The sequence below is a fragment of the Panulirus ornatus genome, chromosome 20 (assembly GCF_036320965.1).
Source record: "Panulirus ornatus isolate Po-2019 chromosome 20, ASM3632096v1, whole genome shotgun sequence".
Classification (NCBI taxonomy): Eukaryota; Metazoa; Arthropoda; class Malacostraca; order Decapoda; family Palinuridae; genus Panulirus; species Panulirus ornatus.
This window is the reverse complement of record NC_092243.1, coordinates 47,318,092-47,337,462: the sequence shown is the minus strand read 5'-3', so window position 1 is coordinate 47,337,462 and position 19,371 is coordinate 47,318,092. Positions and strand designations below refer to the sequence as shown.

General features: G+C 42.8%; 1 protein-coding gene across 4 annotated transcripts in view; it reads left to right on the top strand.

Annotated features, from left to right (window-relative positions):
• LOC139755984 (uncharacterized) overlaps window positions 1-19,371 on the top strand; it is a 522,691-nt gene that overhangs the window by 370,269 nt on the left and 133,051 nt on the right. The window lies entirely within an intron of this gene.

The window sequence follows — 19,371 nt, the reverse complement described above, 5'->3', positions numbered from 1 at the left end:
ATAATTGTTATATTGTACAGCAGTAGAAGATGCTAAGCAAAATAGCTCAAAGAAAAGAAAAATCAAATTAGAAGGATGTGATTCTATAGTATAAGACAAACTGACTCTAGATCTAAGCATATGATGTAGGAAAGTGTAGGGCAAGTGTCAGGAAAATATAGAAAACATATTAATCAGATTTTTAATGTGAAAGAAGTTTTTTAGTAGAGTGAATATTAATTCAATGGCTTGGAAAGTAAAAGAGTTCATCATAAGAGTGAATCACACCTCACAAACATGAGTGGCATTTGAAAGAAATTAAAAGGAGTACAAAATGTAAGATATGTCATCAACATTAGAAAATATAGGCATTTGATATTACTTTGAGACATGACGAAGGAAGAATGGAGAGTGAATAAAAGTAGCAGGATATTTGACATTTTTATTGATGCAGTACCTACCATGAGTTTGGGGGAGGATTGTATAAAGATGACAGGTAGGATATAATGATGTATGATTTGGGGTTGGGCAAGCCCAGCTGTAATGAACTAAGGACAGTCTGATATCAACCTTAGTAAGAATCTTCCATACACCAAGGAACCACACCCATTGCAAGTCTTCATGTCCCAAAGGAGAAAATTTTCCTTGCTCTCTTACAGAGTTCAGCCACAAGCTGTCCCTAGCCCCTGTGACAGACCATGGATCGTACCAAAACATTTTACATATTTAGACACTTTGTTCACTATTGGGAGATGATAGCCTTGTTATCATCTCATCAACACTGAAAGCCAGTGACATTAGCCCTAATCCTGGACCACTAGTGTAAGTTTCCCCACAATGCTAAACACTCATAACTGAAGGGCACTTCCCCATCAGATCCTCACACTGCTTTCAGTGGTACCACCTTCACTTTACTTCACAGTCATCCATAAAAATCTACCCAGAGCATTGGGTAGGCATCAACCACTAACACTAATGTCCAAAACCCCCTAACTCCCAGCACAAGCACCCAACAAACAACAGCACAAAATGTACACCATTTCACTCTCCACAAACAAACCACAGAACCCTAGCAGCAAACCAAATATCCTTCAACTCAACACCAATGGCATCAGAAACGAACACACAGTAATACTCAACCAACTTCAAGAACATGAGGATGACTCATAACACTCATCCACCAACCTTGAGAATTATCACCACCGACACTTCAAAGAGGCTCACAAAATATGACATCACCTTAGAAATATAGTCTATGAGAATATAACTTCGCAGTGCCAACCGCAACATAATCAACACCTACATACCTCCCTCCTCCACATGCCCCTTCAGATGAACCTGATCAGTGCACCCAGTGTTTATATCTGTAAAGATTTCAGTACCCACCATACCACTTACCTCAGCACTCTTTCCCAAGATCCCCCATGGTGAAATATTCATAAATCACCAGCTACATCTCAATGTCCTCAACCTAGGCAATCAGTCAACCAGACTCCCAACCCACCACCTCCAGGAGCCTTGCCAGAAATCACCATCACCTCACCAAACTTACTCACATGGACTGCTTAGAGCTCACTTCTTGAACTGTTTCCTGACCACCTGCTCATCCAAATAACACTCCACTTGGCCCAACCAATCTATATAAACATCAAAAAGATTACAAAAATTACAGCAAAGCAGAAAGGCCAGCCTTTGCACAGTTCTAAGGAAACAAAGCTTAAAAACTTCAGTCTAGATGGATAATACAATCTCACACTTCACCTTCATCTCTAACCAAGCCACCAAAAAGCATGCCTCACAAGGACAAAGAAACAAATATAACCCAAACTTCTCCTTACAAGTTATATTTATTTATATTCATTTATTATACTTTGTTGCTGTCTCCCGCGTTAGCGAGGTAGCGCAAGGAAACAGACGAAAGAATTGCCCAACCCACCCACATACACATGTATATACCTACACGTCCACGCACGCACATATACATACCTATACATCTCAACATCTCCTGGTAAATTATATGGGAGGGTATTGATTGAGAGGGTGAAGGCATGTACAGAGCATCAGATTGGGGAAGAGCAGTGTGGTTTCAGAAGTGGTAGAGGATGTGTGGATCAGGTGTTTGCTTTGAAGAATGTATGTGAGAAATACTTAGAAAAGCAAATGGATTTGTATGTAGCATTTATGGATCTGGAGAAGGCATATGATAGAGTTGATAGAGATGCCCTGTGGAAGGTATTAAGAATATATGGTGTGGGAGGAAAGTTGTTAGAAGCAGTGAAAAGTTTTTATCGAGGATGTAAGGCATGTGTACGTGTAGGAAGAGAGGAAAGTGATTGGTTCTCAGTGAATGTAGGTTTGCGGCAGGGGTGTGTGATGTCTCCATGGTTGTTTAATTTGTTTATGGATGGGGTTGTTAGGGAGGTAAATGCAAGAGTTTTGGAAAGAGGGGCAAGTATGAAGTCTGTTGGGGATGAGAGAGCTTGGGAAGTGAGTCAGTTGTTGTTCGCTGATGATACAGCGCTGGTGGCTGATTCATGTGAGAAACTGCAGAAGCTGGTGACTGAGTTTGGTAAAGTGTGTGGAAGAAGAAAGTTAAGAGTAAATGTGAATAAGAGCAAGGTTATTAGGTACAGTAGGGTTGAGGGTCAAGTCAATTGGGAGGTGAGTTTGAATGGAGAAAAACTGGAGGAAGTGAAGTGTTTTAGATATCTGGGAGTGGATCTGGCAGCGGATGGAACCATGGAAGCGGAAGTGGATCATAGGGTGGGGGAGGGGGCGAAAATTCTGGGAGCCTTGAAGAATGTGTGGAAGTCGAGAACATTATCTCGGAAAGCAAAAATGGGTATGTTTGAAGGAATAGTGGTTACAACAATGTTGTATGGTTGCGAGGCGTGGGCTATGGATAGAGTTGTGCGCAGGAGGATGGATGTTTTGGAAATGAGATGTTTGAGGACAATGTGTGGTGTGAGGTGGTTTGATCGAGTGAGTAACGTAAGGGTAAGAGAGATGTGTGGAAATAAAAAGAGCGTGGTTGAGAGAGCAGAAGAGGGTGTTTTGAAGTGGTTTGGGCACATGGAGAGAATGAGTGAGGAAAGATTGACCAAGAGGATATATGTGTTGGAGGTGGAGGGAACGAGGAGAAGAGGGAGACCAAATTGGAGGTGGAAAGATGGAGTGAAAAAGATTTTGAGTGATTGGGGCCTGAACATGCAGGAGGGTGAAAGGAGGGCAAGGAATAGAGTGAATTGGAGCGATGTGGTATACCGGGGTTGACGTGCTGTCAGTGGATTGAATCAAGGCATGTGAAGCGTCTGGGGTAAACCATGGAAAGCTGTGTAGGTATGTATATTTGCGTGTGTGGACGTATGTATATACATGTGTATGGGGGGGGTTGGGCCATTTCTTTCGCCTGTTTCCTTGCGCTACCTCGCAAATGCGGGAGACAGCGACAAAGTATAAAAAAAAAAAAACATCTCAACATATACATATATGCACATGTACATAATTCATACTGTCTGCCCTTATTCATTCCCGTCACCACCCCACCACACATGAAATGACAACCCCTTTCCCCCCGCATGTGTGCAAGGTAGAGTTGGGAAAAGACAACAAAGGCCACATTCGCTCACACTCAGTCTCTACCTGTCATGTATAATGCACCGAAACCACAGCTCCCTTTCCACATCCAGGCCCCACAAAACTTTCCGTGGTTTACCCCAGACGCTTCACATACCCTGCTTCTATCCATTGACAGCACGTCGACCCCGGTATACCATCTCATTCCCAATTCACTCTATTCCTTGCACGCCTTTCACCCCTCCTGCATGTTCAGGCCCCGATCACTCAAAATCTTTTTCATTCCATCTTTCTACCTCCAATTTGGTCTCCCACTTCTCCTTCTTCCCTCCACCTCTGACACATATATCCTCTTGGTCAATCTTTCTTCACTCATTCTCTCCATGTGACCAAACCGTTTAAAAAAGCCTTCTTCTGCTCTCTCAACCACACTCTTTTTGTTACGACACATCTCTTACCCTTTCATTGCTTACTTGATCAAACTACCTCACACCACATATTGTCCTCAAACATCTCATTTACAGCACATCCACCCTCCTCCGCACAACTCTATCTATAGCCCACGCCTCGCAACCATATAATATTGTTGGAACCACTATTCCTTCAAACATACCCATTTTTGCTTTCCAAGATAACGTTCTCTACTCCCACACATTTTTCATCGCTCCCAGAACTTTCGCCCCCTCCCCCACCCTATGATTCACTTCCGTTTCCATGGTTCCATCCACTGCCAAATCCACTCCCAGATATCTAAAACACTTCACTTCCTTCAGTTTTTTTCCATTCACACTTACCTCCCAATTGACTTGTCCCTCAACCCTACTGTACCTAATAACCTTGCTCTTATTCACATTTACTCCCAGCTTTCTTCTTTCACACACTTTACCAAACTCAGTCACCAGCTTATAAAGTTTCTCACCCGAATCAGCCACCAGCACTGTATCATTAGCGAACAACAACTGAATCACTTCCCAAGATCTCTCATCCTCAACAGACTGCATACTTGACCCTCTTTCCAAAACTCTTGTATTCACCTCCCTAACAACCCCATCCATAAACAAATCAAACAACCATGGAGACATCATGCACCCCTGCCAAAAAAACCAACATTCACTGAGAACCAATCACTTTCCTCTCTTCCTACATGTACACATGCCTTACACCCTCGATAAAAACTTTTCACTACTTCTAACAACTTACCTCCCACACCATATATTCTTAATACCTTTCACAGAGCATCTCTGTCAACTCTATCAAATCCACTTGTTTTTCTAAGTATTTCTCACATACATTTTTTTTTTCAAAGCAAACACCTGATCCTTACATCCCCTACCACTTGTGAAACCACCCTGCTCTTACCCAATCTGATGCTCTTTACAGGCCGTCACCCTCTCAATCAATACCCTCCCATATAATTTACCAGGAATACTCAACAGACTTATACCTCTGTAATTTGAGCACTCACTCTTATCCCCTTTGCCTTTGTACAATGGCACTATGCAAGCATTCCACTCATCTTCTGGCACCTCACCATGAGTCATACATACATTAAATAACCTTACCAACCAGTCAACAATACAGTCACCCCCTTTTTTAATAAATTCTACTGCAATACCATCCAAACCTACTGCCTTGCCGGCTTTCATCATCCGCAAAGCTTTTAATACCTCTTCTCTGTTTACCAAATCATTCTCCCTAACTCTCTCACTTTGCACATCACCTTGACCAAAACACCCTATATCTGCGACTCTATCATCAAACACTTTCAACAAACCTTCAAAATACTCACTCCATATCCTTCTCGCATCACCACTACTTGTTATCACCTCCCCATTAGCCCCCTTCACTGAAGTTCCCATTTGTTCCCTTGTCTTACGCACTTTATGTACCTTGTTCCAGAACATCTTTTTATTCTCCCTAAAATTTAATGATACTCTCTCACCCCAACTCTCATTTACCCTCTTTTTTGCCTCGTAAACCTTTCTCTTGACCTCCTGCCTCTTTCTTTTCTACATCTCCCAGTCATTTGCAATATTTCCCTACAAAAATCATCTAAATGCCTCTCTCTTCTCTTTCACTAATAATCTTACTTCTTCATCCCACCACTCACTACCCTTTCTAATCTGCCCATCTTTCATGATTCTCACGTCACAAACATCTTTTGCACAAGCCATCACTGCTTCCCTAAATACATCCCGTTCCTCCTCCACTTCCCTTACGTCCTTTGTTCTCTCCTTTTTCCATTCTATACTCAGTCTCTCATGGTACTTCCTCATACAAGTCTCCTTCCCAAGCTCACTTACTCACACCACTCTCTTCACCGAAACATATATATATATATATTTTTTTTCTTTTTTTTTTGTCGCTGTCTCCCGCGTTTGCGAGGTAGCGCAAGGAAACAGACAAAAGAAATGGCTCAACCCACCCCCATACACATGTATATACACACGTCCACACACGCAAATATACATACCTACACAGATTTCCATGGTTTACCCCAGACGCTTCACATACCTTGATTCAATCCATTGACAGCACGTCAACCCCGGTATACCACATCGCTCCAATTCACTCTATTCCTTGCCCTCCTTTCACCCTCCTGCATGTTCAGGCCCCGATCACACAAAATCTTTTTCACTCCATCTTTCCACCTCCAATTTGGTCTCCCTCTTCTCCTCGTTCCCTCCACCTCCGACACATATATTCTCTTGGTCAATCTTTCTTCACTCATTCTCTCCATGTGCCCGAACCATTTCAAAACACCCTCTTCTGCTCTCTCAACCACGCTCTTTTTATTTCCACACATCTCTCTTACCCTTACGTTACTTACTCGATCAAACCACCTCACACCACATATTGTCCTCAATCATCTCATTTCCAGCACATCCATCCTCCTGCGCACAACTCTATCCATAGCCCACGTCTCACAACCATACAACATTGTTGGAACCACTATTCATTCCTTCAAACATACCCATTTTTGCTTTCCGAGATAATGTTCTCGACTTCCACACATTCTTCAAGGCTCCCAGAATTTTCGCCCCCTCCCCCACCCTATGATCCACTTCCGCTTCCATGGTTCCATCCGCTGCCAGATCCACTCCCAGATATCTAAAACACTTCACTTCCTCAAGTTTTTCTCCATTCAAACTCACCTCCCAATTGACTTGACCCTCAACCCCACTGTACCTAATAACCTTGCTCTTATTCACATTCACTCTTAACTTTCTTCTTTCACACACTTTACCAAACTCAGTCACCAGCTTCTGCAGTTTCTCACATGAATCAGCCACCAGTGCTGTATCATCAGCGAACAACAACTGACTCACTTCCCAAGCTCTCTCATCCCCAACAGACTTCATACTTGCCCCTCTTTCCAAAACTCTTGCATTCACCTCCCTAACAACCCCATCCATAAACAAATTAAACAACCATGGAGACATCACACACCCCTGCCGCAAACGTACATTCACTGAGAACCAATCACTTTCCTCTCTTCCTACACGTACACATGCCTTACATCCTCGATAAAAGCTTTTCACTGCTTCTAACAACTTGCCTCCCACACCATATATTCTTAATACCTTCCACAGAGCATCTCTATCAACTCTATCATATGCCTTCTCCAGATCCATAAATGCTACATACAAATCCATTTGCTTTTCTAAGTATTTCTCACATACATTCTTCAAAGCAAACACCTGATCCACACATCCTCTACCACTTCTGAAACCACACTGCTCTTCCCCAATATATATATATATATATGCTCTTCCCCAATATATATATATATATATATATATATATATATATATATATATATATATATATATATATTGGGGAAAAAGCGAGATATACATAAGTATACTTATGTAAGTAGGAGAGATGGCCAGAGAGCGTTATTGGATTACGTGTTAATTGACAGGCGTGCGAAAGAGAGACTTTTGGATGTTAATGTGCTGAGAGGTGCAACTGGAGGGATGTCTGATCATTATCTTGTGGAGGCTAAGGTGAAGATTTGTATGGGTTTTCAGAAAAGAAGAGTGAATGTTGGGATGAAGAGGATGGTGAGAGTAAGTGAGCTTGAGAAGGAGACCTGTGTGAGGAAGTACCAGGAGAGACTGAGTACAGAATGGAAAAAGGTGAGAACAATGGAAGCAAGGGGAGTGGGGGAGGAATGGGATGTATTTAGGGAATCAGTGATGGATTGCGCAAAAGATGCTTGTGGCATGAGAAGAGTGGGAGGTGGGTTGATTAGAAAGGGTAGTGAGTGGTGGGATGAAGAAGTAAGAGTATTAGTGAAAGAGAAGAGAAAGGCATTTGGACGATTTTTGCAGGGAAAAAATGCAATTGAGTGGGAGATGTATAAAAGAAAGAGACAGGAGGTCAAGAGAAAGGTGCAAGAGGTGAAAAAAAGGGCAAATGAGAGTTGGGGTGAGAGAGTATCATTAAATTTTAGGGAGAATAAAAAGATGTTCTGGAAGGAGGTAAATAAAGTGCTGTAAGACAAGGGAGCAAATGGGAACTTCAGTGAAGGGCACAAATGGGGAGGTGATAACAAGTAGTGGTGATGTGAGAAGGAGATGGAGTGAGTATTTTGAAGGTTTGTTGAATGTGTTTGATGATAGAGTGGCAGATATAGGGTGTTTTGGTCGAGGTGGTGTGCAAAGTGAGAGGGTTAGGGAAAATGATTTGGTAAACAGAGAAGAGGTAGTGAAAGCTTTGCGGAAGATGAAAGCCGGCAAGGCAGCAGGTTTGGATGGTATTGCAGTGGAATTTATTAAAAAAGGGGGTGACTGTATTGTTGACTGGTTGGTAAGGTTATTTAATGTATGTATGACTCATGGTGAGGTGCCTGAGGATTGGCGGAATGCGTGCATAGTGCCATTGTACAAAGGCAAAGGGGATAAGAGTGAGTGCTCAAATTACAGAGGTATAAGTCTGTTGAGTATTCCTGGTAAATTATATGGGAGGGTATTGATTGAGAGGGTGAAGGCATGTACAGAGCATCAGATTGGGGAAGAGCAGTGTGGTTTCAGAAGTGGTAGAGGATGTGTGGATCAGGTGTTTGCTTTGAAGAATGTATGTGAGAAATACTTAGAAAAGCAAATGGATTTGTATGTAGCATTTATGGATCTGGAGAAGGCATATGATAGAGTTGATAGAGATGCTCTGTGGAAGGTATTAAGAATATATGGTGTGGGAGGAAAGTTGTTAGAAGCAGTGAAAAGTTTTTATCGAGGATGTAAGGCATGTGTACGTGTAGGAAGAGAGGAAAGTGATTGGTTCTCAGTGAATGTAGGTTTGCGGCAGGGGTGTGTGATGTCTCCATGGTTGTTTAATTTGTTTATGGATGGGGTTGTTAGGGAGGTAAATGCAAGAGTTTTGGAAAGAGGGGCAAGTATGAAGTCTGTTGGGGATGAGAGAGCTTGGGAAGTGAGTCAGTTGTTGTTCGCTGATGATACAGCGCTGGTGGCTGATTCATGTGAGAAACTGCAGAAGCTGGTGACTGAGTTTGGTAAAGTGTGTGGAAGAAGAAAGTTAAGAGTAAATGTGAATAAGAGCAAGGTTATTAGGTACAGTAGGGTTGAGGGTCAAGTCAATTGGGAGGTGAGTTTGAATGGAGAAAAACTGGAGGAAGTGAAGTGTTTTAGATATCTGGGAGTGGATCTGGCAGCGGATGGAACCATGGAAGCGGAAGTGGATCATAGGGTGGGGGAGGGGGCGAAAATTCTGGGGGCCTTGAAGAATGTGTGGAAGTCGAGAACATTATCTCGGAAAGCAAAAATGGGTATGTTTGAAGGAATAGTGGTTCCAACAATGTTGTATGGTTGCGAGGCGTGGGCTATGGATAGAGTTGTGCGCAGGAGGATGGATGTGCTGGAAATGAGATGTTTGAGGACAATGTGTGGTGTGAGGTGGTTTGATCGAGTGAGTAACGTAAGGGTAAGAGAGATGTGTGGAAATAAAAAGAGCGTGGTTGAGAGAGCAGAAGAGGGTGTTTTGAAGTGGTTTGGGCACATGGAGAGGATGAGTGAGGAAAGATTGACCAAGAGGATATATGTGTCGGAGGTGGAGGGAACAAGGAGAAGAGGGAGACCAAATTGGAGGTGGAAAGATGGAGTGAAAAAGATTTTGTGTGATCGGGGCCTGAACATGCAGGAGGGTGAAAGGAGGGCAAGGAATAGAGTGAATTGGAGCGATGTGGTATACCGGGGTTGACGTGCTGTCAGTGGATTGAATCAAGGCATGTGAAGCGTCTGGGGTAAACCATGGAAAGCTGTGTAGGTATGTATATTTGCGTGTGTGGACGTATGTATATACATGTGTATGGGGGTGGGTTGGGCCATTTCTTTCGTCTGTTTCCTTGCGCTACCTCACAAACGCGGGAGACAGCGACAAAGTATAATAAAAAAAAAATATATATATATATATATATATATATATATATATATATATATATATATATATATATATATATATATATATATATATATATATATGTGCAACTGGGGGGATGTCTGATCATTATCTTGTGGAGGCTAAGGTGAAGATTTGTATGGGTTTTCAGAAAAGAAGAGTGAATGTTGGGGTGAAGAGGGTGGTGAGAGTAAGTGAGCTTGGGAAGGAGACTTGTGTGAGGGAGTACCAGGAGAGACTGAGTACAGAATGGAAAAAGGCGAGAACAATGGAAGTAAGGGGAGTGGGGGAGGAATGGGATGTATTTAGGGAATCAGTGATGGATTGCGCAAAAGATGCTTGTGGCATGAGAAGAGTGGGAGGTGGGTTGATTAGAAAGGGTAGTGAGTGGTGGGATGAAGAAGTAAGAGTATTAGTGAAAGAGAAGAGAGAGGCATTTGGACGATTTTTGCAGGGAAAAAATGCAATTGAGTGGGAGATGTATAAAAGAAAGAGACAGGAGGTCAAGAGAAAGGTGCAAGAGGTGAAAAAGAGGGCAAATGAGAGTTGGGGTGAGAGAGTATCATTAAATTTTAGGGAGAATAAAAAGATTTTCTGGAAGGAGGTAAAAAAAGTGCGTAAGACAAGGAAGCAAATGGGAACTTCAGTGAAGGGCGCAAATGGGGAGGTGATAACAAGTAGTGGTGATGTGAGAAGGAGATGGAGTGAGTATTTTGAAGGTTTGTTGAATGTGTTTGATGATAGAGTGGCAGATATAGGGTGTTTTGGTCGAGGTGGTGTGCAAAGTGAGAGGGTTAGGGAAAATGATTTGGTAAACAGAGAAGAGGTAGTAAAAGCTTTGCGGAAGATGAAAGCCGGCACAGCAGCAGGTTTGGATGGCATTGCAGTGGAATTTATTAAAAAAGGGGGTGACTGTATTGTTGACTGGTTGGTAAGGTTATTTAATGTATGTATGACTCATGGTGAGGTGCCTGAGGATTGGCGGAATGCGTGCATAGTGCCATTGTACAAAGGCAAAGGGGATAAGAGTGAGTGCTCAAACTACAGAGGTATAAGTTTGTTGAGTATTCCTGGTAAATTATATGGGAGGGTATTGATTGAGAGGGTGAAGGCATGTACAGAGCATCAGATTGGGGAAGAGCAGTGTGGTTTCAGAAGTGGTAGAGGATGTGTGGATCAGGTGTTTGCTTTGAAGAATGTATGTGAGAAATACTTATAAAAGCAAATGGATTTGTATGTAGCAGTTATGGATCTGGAGAAGGCATATGATAGAGTTGATAGAGATGCTCTGTGGAAGGTATTAAGAATATATGGTGTGGGAGGCAAGTTGTTAGAAGCAGTGAAAAGTTTTTATCGAGGATGTAAGGCATGTGTACGTGTAGGAAGTGAGGAAAGTGATTGGTTCTCAGTGAATGTAGGTTTGCAGCAAGGGTGTGTGATGTCTCCATGGTTGTTTAATTTGTTTATGGATGGGGTTGTTAGGGAGGTGAATGCAAGAGTTTTGGAAAGAGGGGCAAGTATGAAGTCTGTTGGGGATGAGAGAGCTTGGGAAGTGAGTCAGTTGTTGTTCGCTGATGATACAGCGCTGGTGGCTGATTCATGTGAGAAAGTGCAGAAGCTGGTGACTGAGTTTGGTAAAGTGTGTGAAAGAAGAAAGTTAAGAGTAAATGTGAATAAGAGCAAGGTTATTAGGTACAGTAGGGTTGAGGGTCAAGTCAATTGGGAGGTGAGTTTGAATGGAGAAAAACTGGAGGAAGTGAAGTGTTTTAGATATCTGGGAGTGGATCTGGCAGCGGATGGAACCATGGAAGCGGAAGTGGATCATAGGGTGGGGGAGGGGGCGAAAATTCTGTGAGCCTTGAAGAATGTGTGGAAGTCGAGAACATTATCTCGGAAAGCAAAAATGGGTATGTTTGAAGGAATAGTGGTTCCAACAATGTTGCATGGTTGCGAGGCATGGGCTATGGATAGAGTTGTGTGCAGGAGGATGGATGTGCTGGAAATGAGATGTTTGAGGACAATGTGTGGTGTGAGGTGGTTTGATCGAGTAAGTAACGTAAGGGTAAGAGAGATGTGTGGAAATAAAAAGAGCGTTGTTGAGAGAGCAGAAGAGGGTGTTTTGTAATGGTTTGGGCACATGGAGAGAATGAGTGAGGAAAGATTGACCAAGAGGATATATGTGTCGGAGGTGGAGGGAATGAGGAGAAGAGGGAGACCAAATTGGAGGTGGAAAGATGGAGTGAAAAAGATTTTGTGTGATCGGGGCCTGAACATGCAGGAGGGTGAAAGGAGGGCAAGGAATAGAGTGAATTGGAGCGATGTGGTATACCGGGGTTGACGTGCTGTCAGTGGATTGAATCAAGGCATGTGAAGCGTCTGGGGTAAACCATGGAAAGCTGTGTAGGTATGTATATTTGCGTGTGTGGACGTATGTATATACATGTGTATGGGGTGGGTTGGGCCATTTCTTTCGTCTGTTTCCTTGCGCTACCTCGCAAACGCGGGAGACAGCGACAAAGCAAAAAAAAAATATATATATATATATATATATATATATATATATATATATATATATATATATATATATATATATATATATATATAAAGGGGGTGACTGTATTGTTGACTGGTTGGTAAGGTTATTTGATGTATGTATGACTCATGGTGAGGTGCCTGAGGATTGGCGGAATGCGTGCATAGTGCCATTGTACAAAGGCAAAGGGGATAAGAGTGAGTGCTCAAATTACAGAGGTATAAGTTTGTTGAGTATTCCTGGTAAATTATATGGGAGGGTATTGATTGAGAGGGTGAAGGCATGTACAGAGCATCAGATTGGGGAAGAGCAGTGTGGTTTCAGAAGTGGTAGAGGATGTGTGGATCAGGTGTTTGCTTTGAAGAATGTATATGAGAAATACTTAGAAAAGCAAATGGATTTGTATGTAGCATTTATGGATCTGGAGAAGGCATATGATAGAGTTGATAGAGATGCTCTGTGGAAGGTATTAAGAATACATGGTGTGGGAGGAAAGTTGTTAGAAGCAGTGAAAAGTTTTTATCGAGGATGTAAGGCATGTGTACGTGTAGGAAGAGATGAGAGTGATTGGTTCTCAGTGAATGTAGGTTTGCGGCATGGGTGTGTGATGTCTCCATGGTTGTTTAATTTGTTTATGGATGGGGTTGTTAGGGAGGTAAATGCAAGAGTTTTGGAAAGAGGGGCAAGTATGAAGTCTGTTGGGGATGAGAGAGCTTGGGAAGTGAGTCAGTTGTTGTTAGCTGATGATACAGCGCTGGTGGCTGATTCATGTGAGAAACTGCAGAAGCTGGTGACTGAGTTTGGTAAAGTGTGTGGAAGAAGAAAGTTAAGAGTAAATGTGAATAAGAGCAAGGTTATTAGGTACAGTAGGGTTGAGGGTCAAGTCAATTGGGAAGTGAGTTTGAATGGAGAAAAACTGGAGGAAGTGAAGTGTTTTAGATATCTGGGAGTGGATCTGGCAGCGGATGGAACCATGGAAGTGGAAGTGGATCATAGGGTGGGGGAGGGGGCGAAAATTCTGGGGGCCTTGAAGAATGTGTGGAAGTCGAGAACATTATCTCGGAAAGGAGAAATGGGTATGTTTGAAGGAATAGTGGTTCCAACAATGTTGTATGGTTGCGAGGCGTGGGCTATGGATAGAGTTATGCGCAGGAGGATGGATGTGCTGGAAATGAGATGTTTGAGGACAATGTGTGGTGTGAGGTGGTTTGATCGAGTGAGTAACGTAAGGGTAAGAGAGATGTGTGGAAATAAAAAGAGCGTGGTTGAGAGAGCAGAAGAGGGTTTTTTGAAGTGGTTTGGGCACATGGAGAGAATGAGTGAGGAAAGATTGACCAAGAGGATATATGTGTCAGAGGTGGAGGGAACAAGGAGAAGAGGGAGACCAAATTGGAGGTGGAAAGATGGAGTGAAAAAGATTTTGTGTGATCGGGGCCTGAACATGCAGGAGGGTGAAAGGAGGGCAAGGAATAGAGTGAATTGGAGCGATGTGGTATACCGGGGTTGACGTGCTGTCAGTGGATTGAATCAAAGCATGTGAAGCGTCTGGGGTAAACCATGGAAAGCTGTGTAGGTATGTATATTTGCGTGTGTGGACGTATGTATATACATGTGTATGGGGGCGGGTTGGGCCATTTCTTTCGTCTGTTTCCTTGCGCTACCTCGCAAACGCGTGAGACAGTGACAAAGTATAATAAAAAAATTTTTTTTTTTTATACTTTGTCGCTGTCTCCCGCGTTTGCGAGGTAGCGCAAGGAAACAGACGAAAGAAATGGCCCAACCCCCCCCCCCATACACATGTATATACATACGTCCACACACGCAAATATACATACCTACACAGCTTTCCATGGTTTACCCCAGACGCTTCACATGCCTTGATTCAATCCACTGACAGCACGTCAACCCTGGTATACCACATCGCTCCAATTCACTCTATTCCTTGCCCTCCTTTCACCCTCCTGCATGTTCAGGCCCCGATCACACAAAATCTTTTTCACTCCATCTTTCCACCTCCAATTTGGTCTCCCTCTTCTCCTCGTTCCCTCCACCTCCGACACATATATCCTCTTGGTCAATCTTTCCTCACTCATTCTCTCCATGTGCCCAAACCACTTCAAAACACCCTCTTCTGCTCTCTCAACCACGCTCTTTTTATTTCCACACATCTCTCTTACCCTTACGTTACTCACTCGATCAAACCACCTCACACCACACATTGTCCTCAAACATCTCATTTCCAGCACATCCATCCTCCTGCGCACAACTCTATCCATAGCCCACGCCTCGCAACCATACAACATTGTTGGAACCACTATTCCTTCAAACATACCCATTTTTGCTTTGCGAGATAATGTTCTCGACTTCCACACATTCTTCAAGGCCCCCAGAATTTTCGCCCCCTCCCCCACCCTATGATCCACTTCCGCTTCCATGGTTCCATCCGCTGCCAGATCCACTCCCAGATATCTAAAACACTTCACTTCCTCCAGTTTTTCTCCATTCAAACTCACCTCCCAATTGACTTGACCCTCAACCCTACTGTACCTAATAACCTTGCTCTTATTCACATTTACTCTTAACTTTCTTCTTCCACACACTTTACCAAACTCAGTCACCAGCTTCTGCAGTTTCTCACATGAATCAGCCACCAGCGCTGTATCATCAGCGAACAACAACTGACTCACTTCCCAAGCTCTCTCATCCCCAACAGACTTCATACTTGCCCCTCTTTCCAAAACTCTTGCATTTACCTCCCTAACAACCCCATCCATAAACAAATTGAACAACCATGGAGACATCACACACCCCTGCCGCAAACCTACATTCACTGAGAACCAATCACTTTCCTCTCTTCCTACACGTACACATGCCTTACATCCTCGATAAAAACTTTTCACTGCTTCTAACAACTTTCCTCCCACACCATATATTCTTAATACCTTCCACAGAGCATCTCTATCAACTCTATCATATGCCTTCTCCAGATCCATAAATGCTACATACAAATCCATTTGCTTTTCTAAGTATTTCTCACATACATTCTTCAAAGCAAACACCTGATCCACACATCCTCTACCATATATATATATATATATATATATATATATATATATATATATATATATATATATATATATGCGCTACCGCGCACACATGAAGGGGAGGGAGATGTTATTCCATGTGTGGCGAGGTGGCAATGGGAATGAATAAGGGCAGACAGTATGAATTATGTACATGTGTATATATGTATATGCCTGTGTGTGTATATATATGTGTACATTGAGATGTATAGGTATGTATATTTGCGTGTGTGGACGTGTATGTATAAACATGTGTATGGGGGGGTTGGGCCATTTCTTTCGTCTGTTTTCTTGTGCTACCTCGCAAACGCGGGAGGCGGCGACAAAGCAAAATGATTATAATAATAATAATAATAATATATATATTTGAAAGGATTACAATTTTGCGTATGATCAAGATATTCCTACGAGTCCACATTGACCAAAACATGTTTGGACCATCACATGTTTACCAAATGGCGCCCTAGCTTCGTCTCTTCGATATATATCAACTGACTTTTATTTCTTGTGTTTCCCCTGATGATGTGATTATTACACGAAAGTGCACTTGGGAACTTATTGTGTTTCATTTTCCCCATGGACTCATAGGAATATATATATATATATATATATATATATATATATATATATATATATATATATATATATTTTTTTTTTTTTTTTTTTTTTTGCTTTGTCGCTGTCTCCCGTGTTTGCGAGGTAGCACAAGGAAACAGACAAAAGAAATGGCCCAACCCACCCCATACACATGTATATACATACGTCCACACACGCAAATATACATACCTACACAGCTTTCCATGGTTTACCCCAGACGCTTCACATGCCTTGATTCAATCCACTGACAGCACGTCAACCCCGGTATACCACATCGCTCCAATTCACTCTATTCCTTGCCCTCCTTTCACCCTCCTGCATGTTCAGGCCCCGATTACACAAAATCTTTTTCACTCCATCTTTCCACCTCCAATTTGGTCTCCCTCTTCTCCTCGTTCCCTCCACCTCCGACACATATATCCTCTTGGTCAATCTTTCCTCACTCATTCTCTCCATGTGACCAAACCATTTCAAAACACCCTCTTCTGCTCTCTCAACCACGCTCTTTTTATTTCCACACATCTCTCTTACCCTTACGTTACTTACTCGATCAAACCACCTCACACCACACATTGTCCTCAAACATCTCATTTCCAGCACATCCATCCTCCTGCGCACAACTCTATCCATAGTCCACGCCTCACAACCATACAACATTGTTGTAACCACTATTCCTTCAAACATACCCATTTTTGCTTTCCGAGATAATGTTCTCGACTTCCACACATTCTTCAAGGCTCCCAGAATTTTCGCCCCCTCCCCCACCCTATGATCCACTTCCGCTTCCATGGTTCCATCCGCTGCCAGATCCACTCCCAGATATCTAAAACACTTCACTTCCTCCAGTTTTTCTCCATTCAAACTCACCTCCCAATTGACTTGACCCTCAACCCTACTGTACCTAATAACCTTGCTCTTATTCACATTTACTCTTAACTTTCTTCTTTCACACACTTTACCAAACTCAGTCACCAGCTTCTGCACTTTCTCACATGAATCAGCCACCAGCGCTGTATCATCTGCGAACAACAACTGACTCACTTCCCAAGCTCTCTCATCCCCAACAGACTTCATACTTGCCCCTCTTTCCAAAACTCTTGCATTCACCTCCCTAACAACCCCATCCATAAACAAATTAAACAACCATGGAGACATCACACACCCCTGCCGCAAACCTACATTCACTGAGAACCAATCACTTTCCTTTCTTCCTACACGTACACATGCCTTACATCCTCGATAAAACTTTTCACTGCTTCTAACAACTTGCCTCCCACACCATATATTCTTAATACCTTCCACAGAGCATCTCTATCAACTCTATCATATGCCCTCTCCAGATCCATAAATGCTACATACAAATCCATTTGCTTTTCTAAGTATTTCTCACATACATTCTTCAAAGCAAACACCTGATCCACACATCCTCTACCACTTCTGAAACCACACTGCTCTTCCCCAATCTGATGCTCTGTACATGCCTTCACCCTCTCAATCAATACCCTCCCATATAATTTGCCAGGAATACTCAACAAACTTATACCTCTGTAATTTGAGCACTCACTCTTATCCCCTTTGTTTATTTATTTATTTGGCTTTGTCACTGTCTCCCGCATTAGCGAGGTAGTGCAAGGAAACAGACGAAAGAATGGCCCACCCACCCACATACACATGTATATACATACACGTCCACACACGCAAATGTACATACCTATACATTTCAACGTATACATATATATACACACAGAGACATATTCATGTATATACATGTACATAATTCATACTGTCTCCCTTTATTCATTCCCATCGCCACCCCACTACACATGAAATAACAACCCCCTCCCCCCCTCATGTGTGCGACGTACCGCTAGGAAGACAACAAAGGCCCCATTTGTTCACACTCAGTCTCTAGCTGTCATGTAATAATGGACCAAAACCACAGCTCCCTTTCCACATCCAGGCCCCACAAAGTTTCCATGTTTTACCCCAGACGCTTGACATGCCCTGGTTCAATCCATTGACAGCACGTCGACCCCGGTATACCACATCATTCCAATTCACTCTATTCCATGCACGCCTTTCACCCTCCTGCATGTTCAGGCCCCGATCACTCAAAATCTTTTTCACTCCATCTTTCCACCTCCAATTTGGTCTCCCACTTCTCCTCGTTCCCTCCACCTCTGACATATATCCTCTTGGTCAATCTTTCCTCACTCATTCTCTCCATGTGACCGAACCATTTCAAAACATCCTCTTCTGCTCTCTCAACCACACTTTTTTTATTACCACACATCTTTCTTACCCTATTACTACTTACTCGATCAAACCACCTCACACCACATATTGTCCCCAAGCATCTCATTTCCAGCACATCCACCCTTCTCCGCACAACTCTATCCATAGCCCACACCTCGCAATCATACAACATTGTTGGAACCACTATTCCTTCAAACATACCCATTTTGCTCTCCAAGATAATGTTCTCGACTTCCACACATTCTTCAGTGCTCCCATAATTTTCGCCCCCTCCCCCACCCTATGAATCACTTCCGCTTCCGTGGTTCCATCCGCTGGCAAATCCACTCCCAGATATCTAAAATCATCACTTCCTCCAGTTTTTCTCCATTCAAACTTCCCTCCCATTTGACTTGACCCTCAACCCTACTGTACCTAATAACCTTGCTCTTATTCACATTTACTCTCATCTTTCTTCTATCACACACTCAACCAAAACTCAGTCACCAGCTTCTGCAGTTTCTCACATGAACCAGCCACCAGCATTATATCATCAGCGAACAACAACTGACTCACTTCCCAAGCTCTCTCATCCACAACAGACTGCATACTTGCCCCTCTTTCCAAAACCCTTGCATTCACCTCCCTAACAACCCCATCCATAAACAAATTAAACAACCATGGAGACATCACACACCCCTGTTGCAAACCTACATTCACTGAGAACCAATCACTTTCCTCTCTTCCTACATGTACACATGCCTTACATCCTCGATAAAAACTTTTCACTGCTTCTAACAACTTGCCTCCCACACCATATATTCTTAATACCTTCCACAGAGCATCTCTATCAACTCTATCATATGCCTTCTCCAGATCCATAAATGCTACATACAAATCCATTTGCTTTTCTAAGTATTTCTCACATACATTCTTCAAAGCAAACAC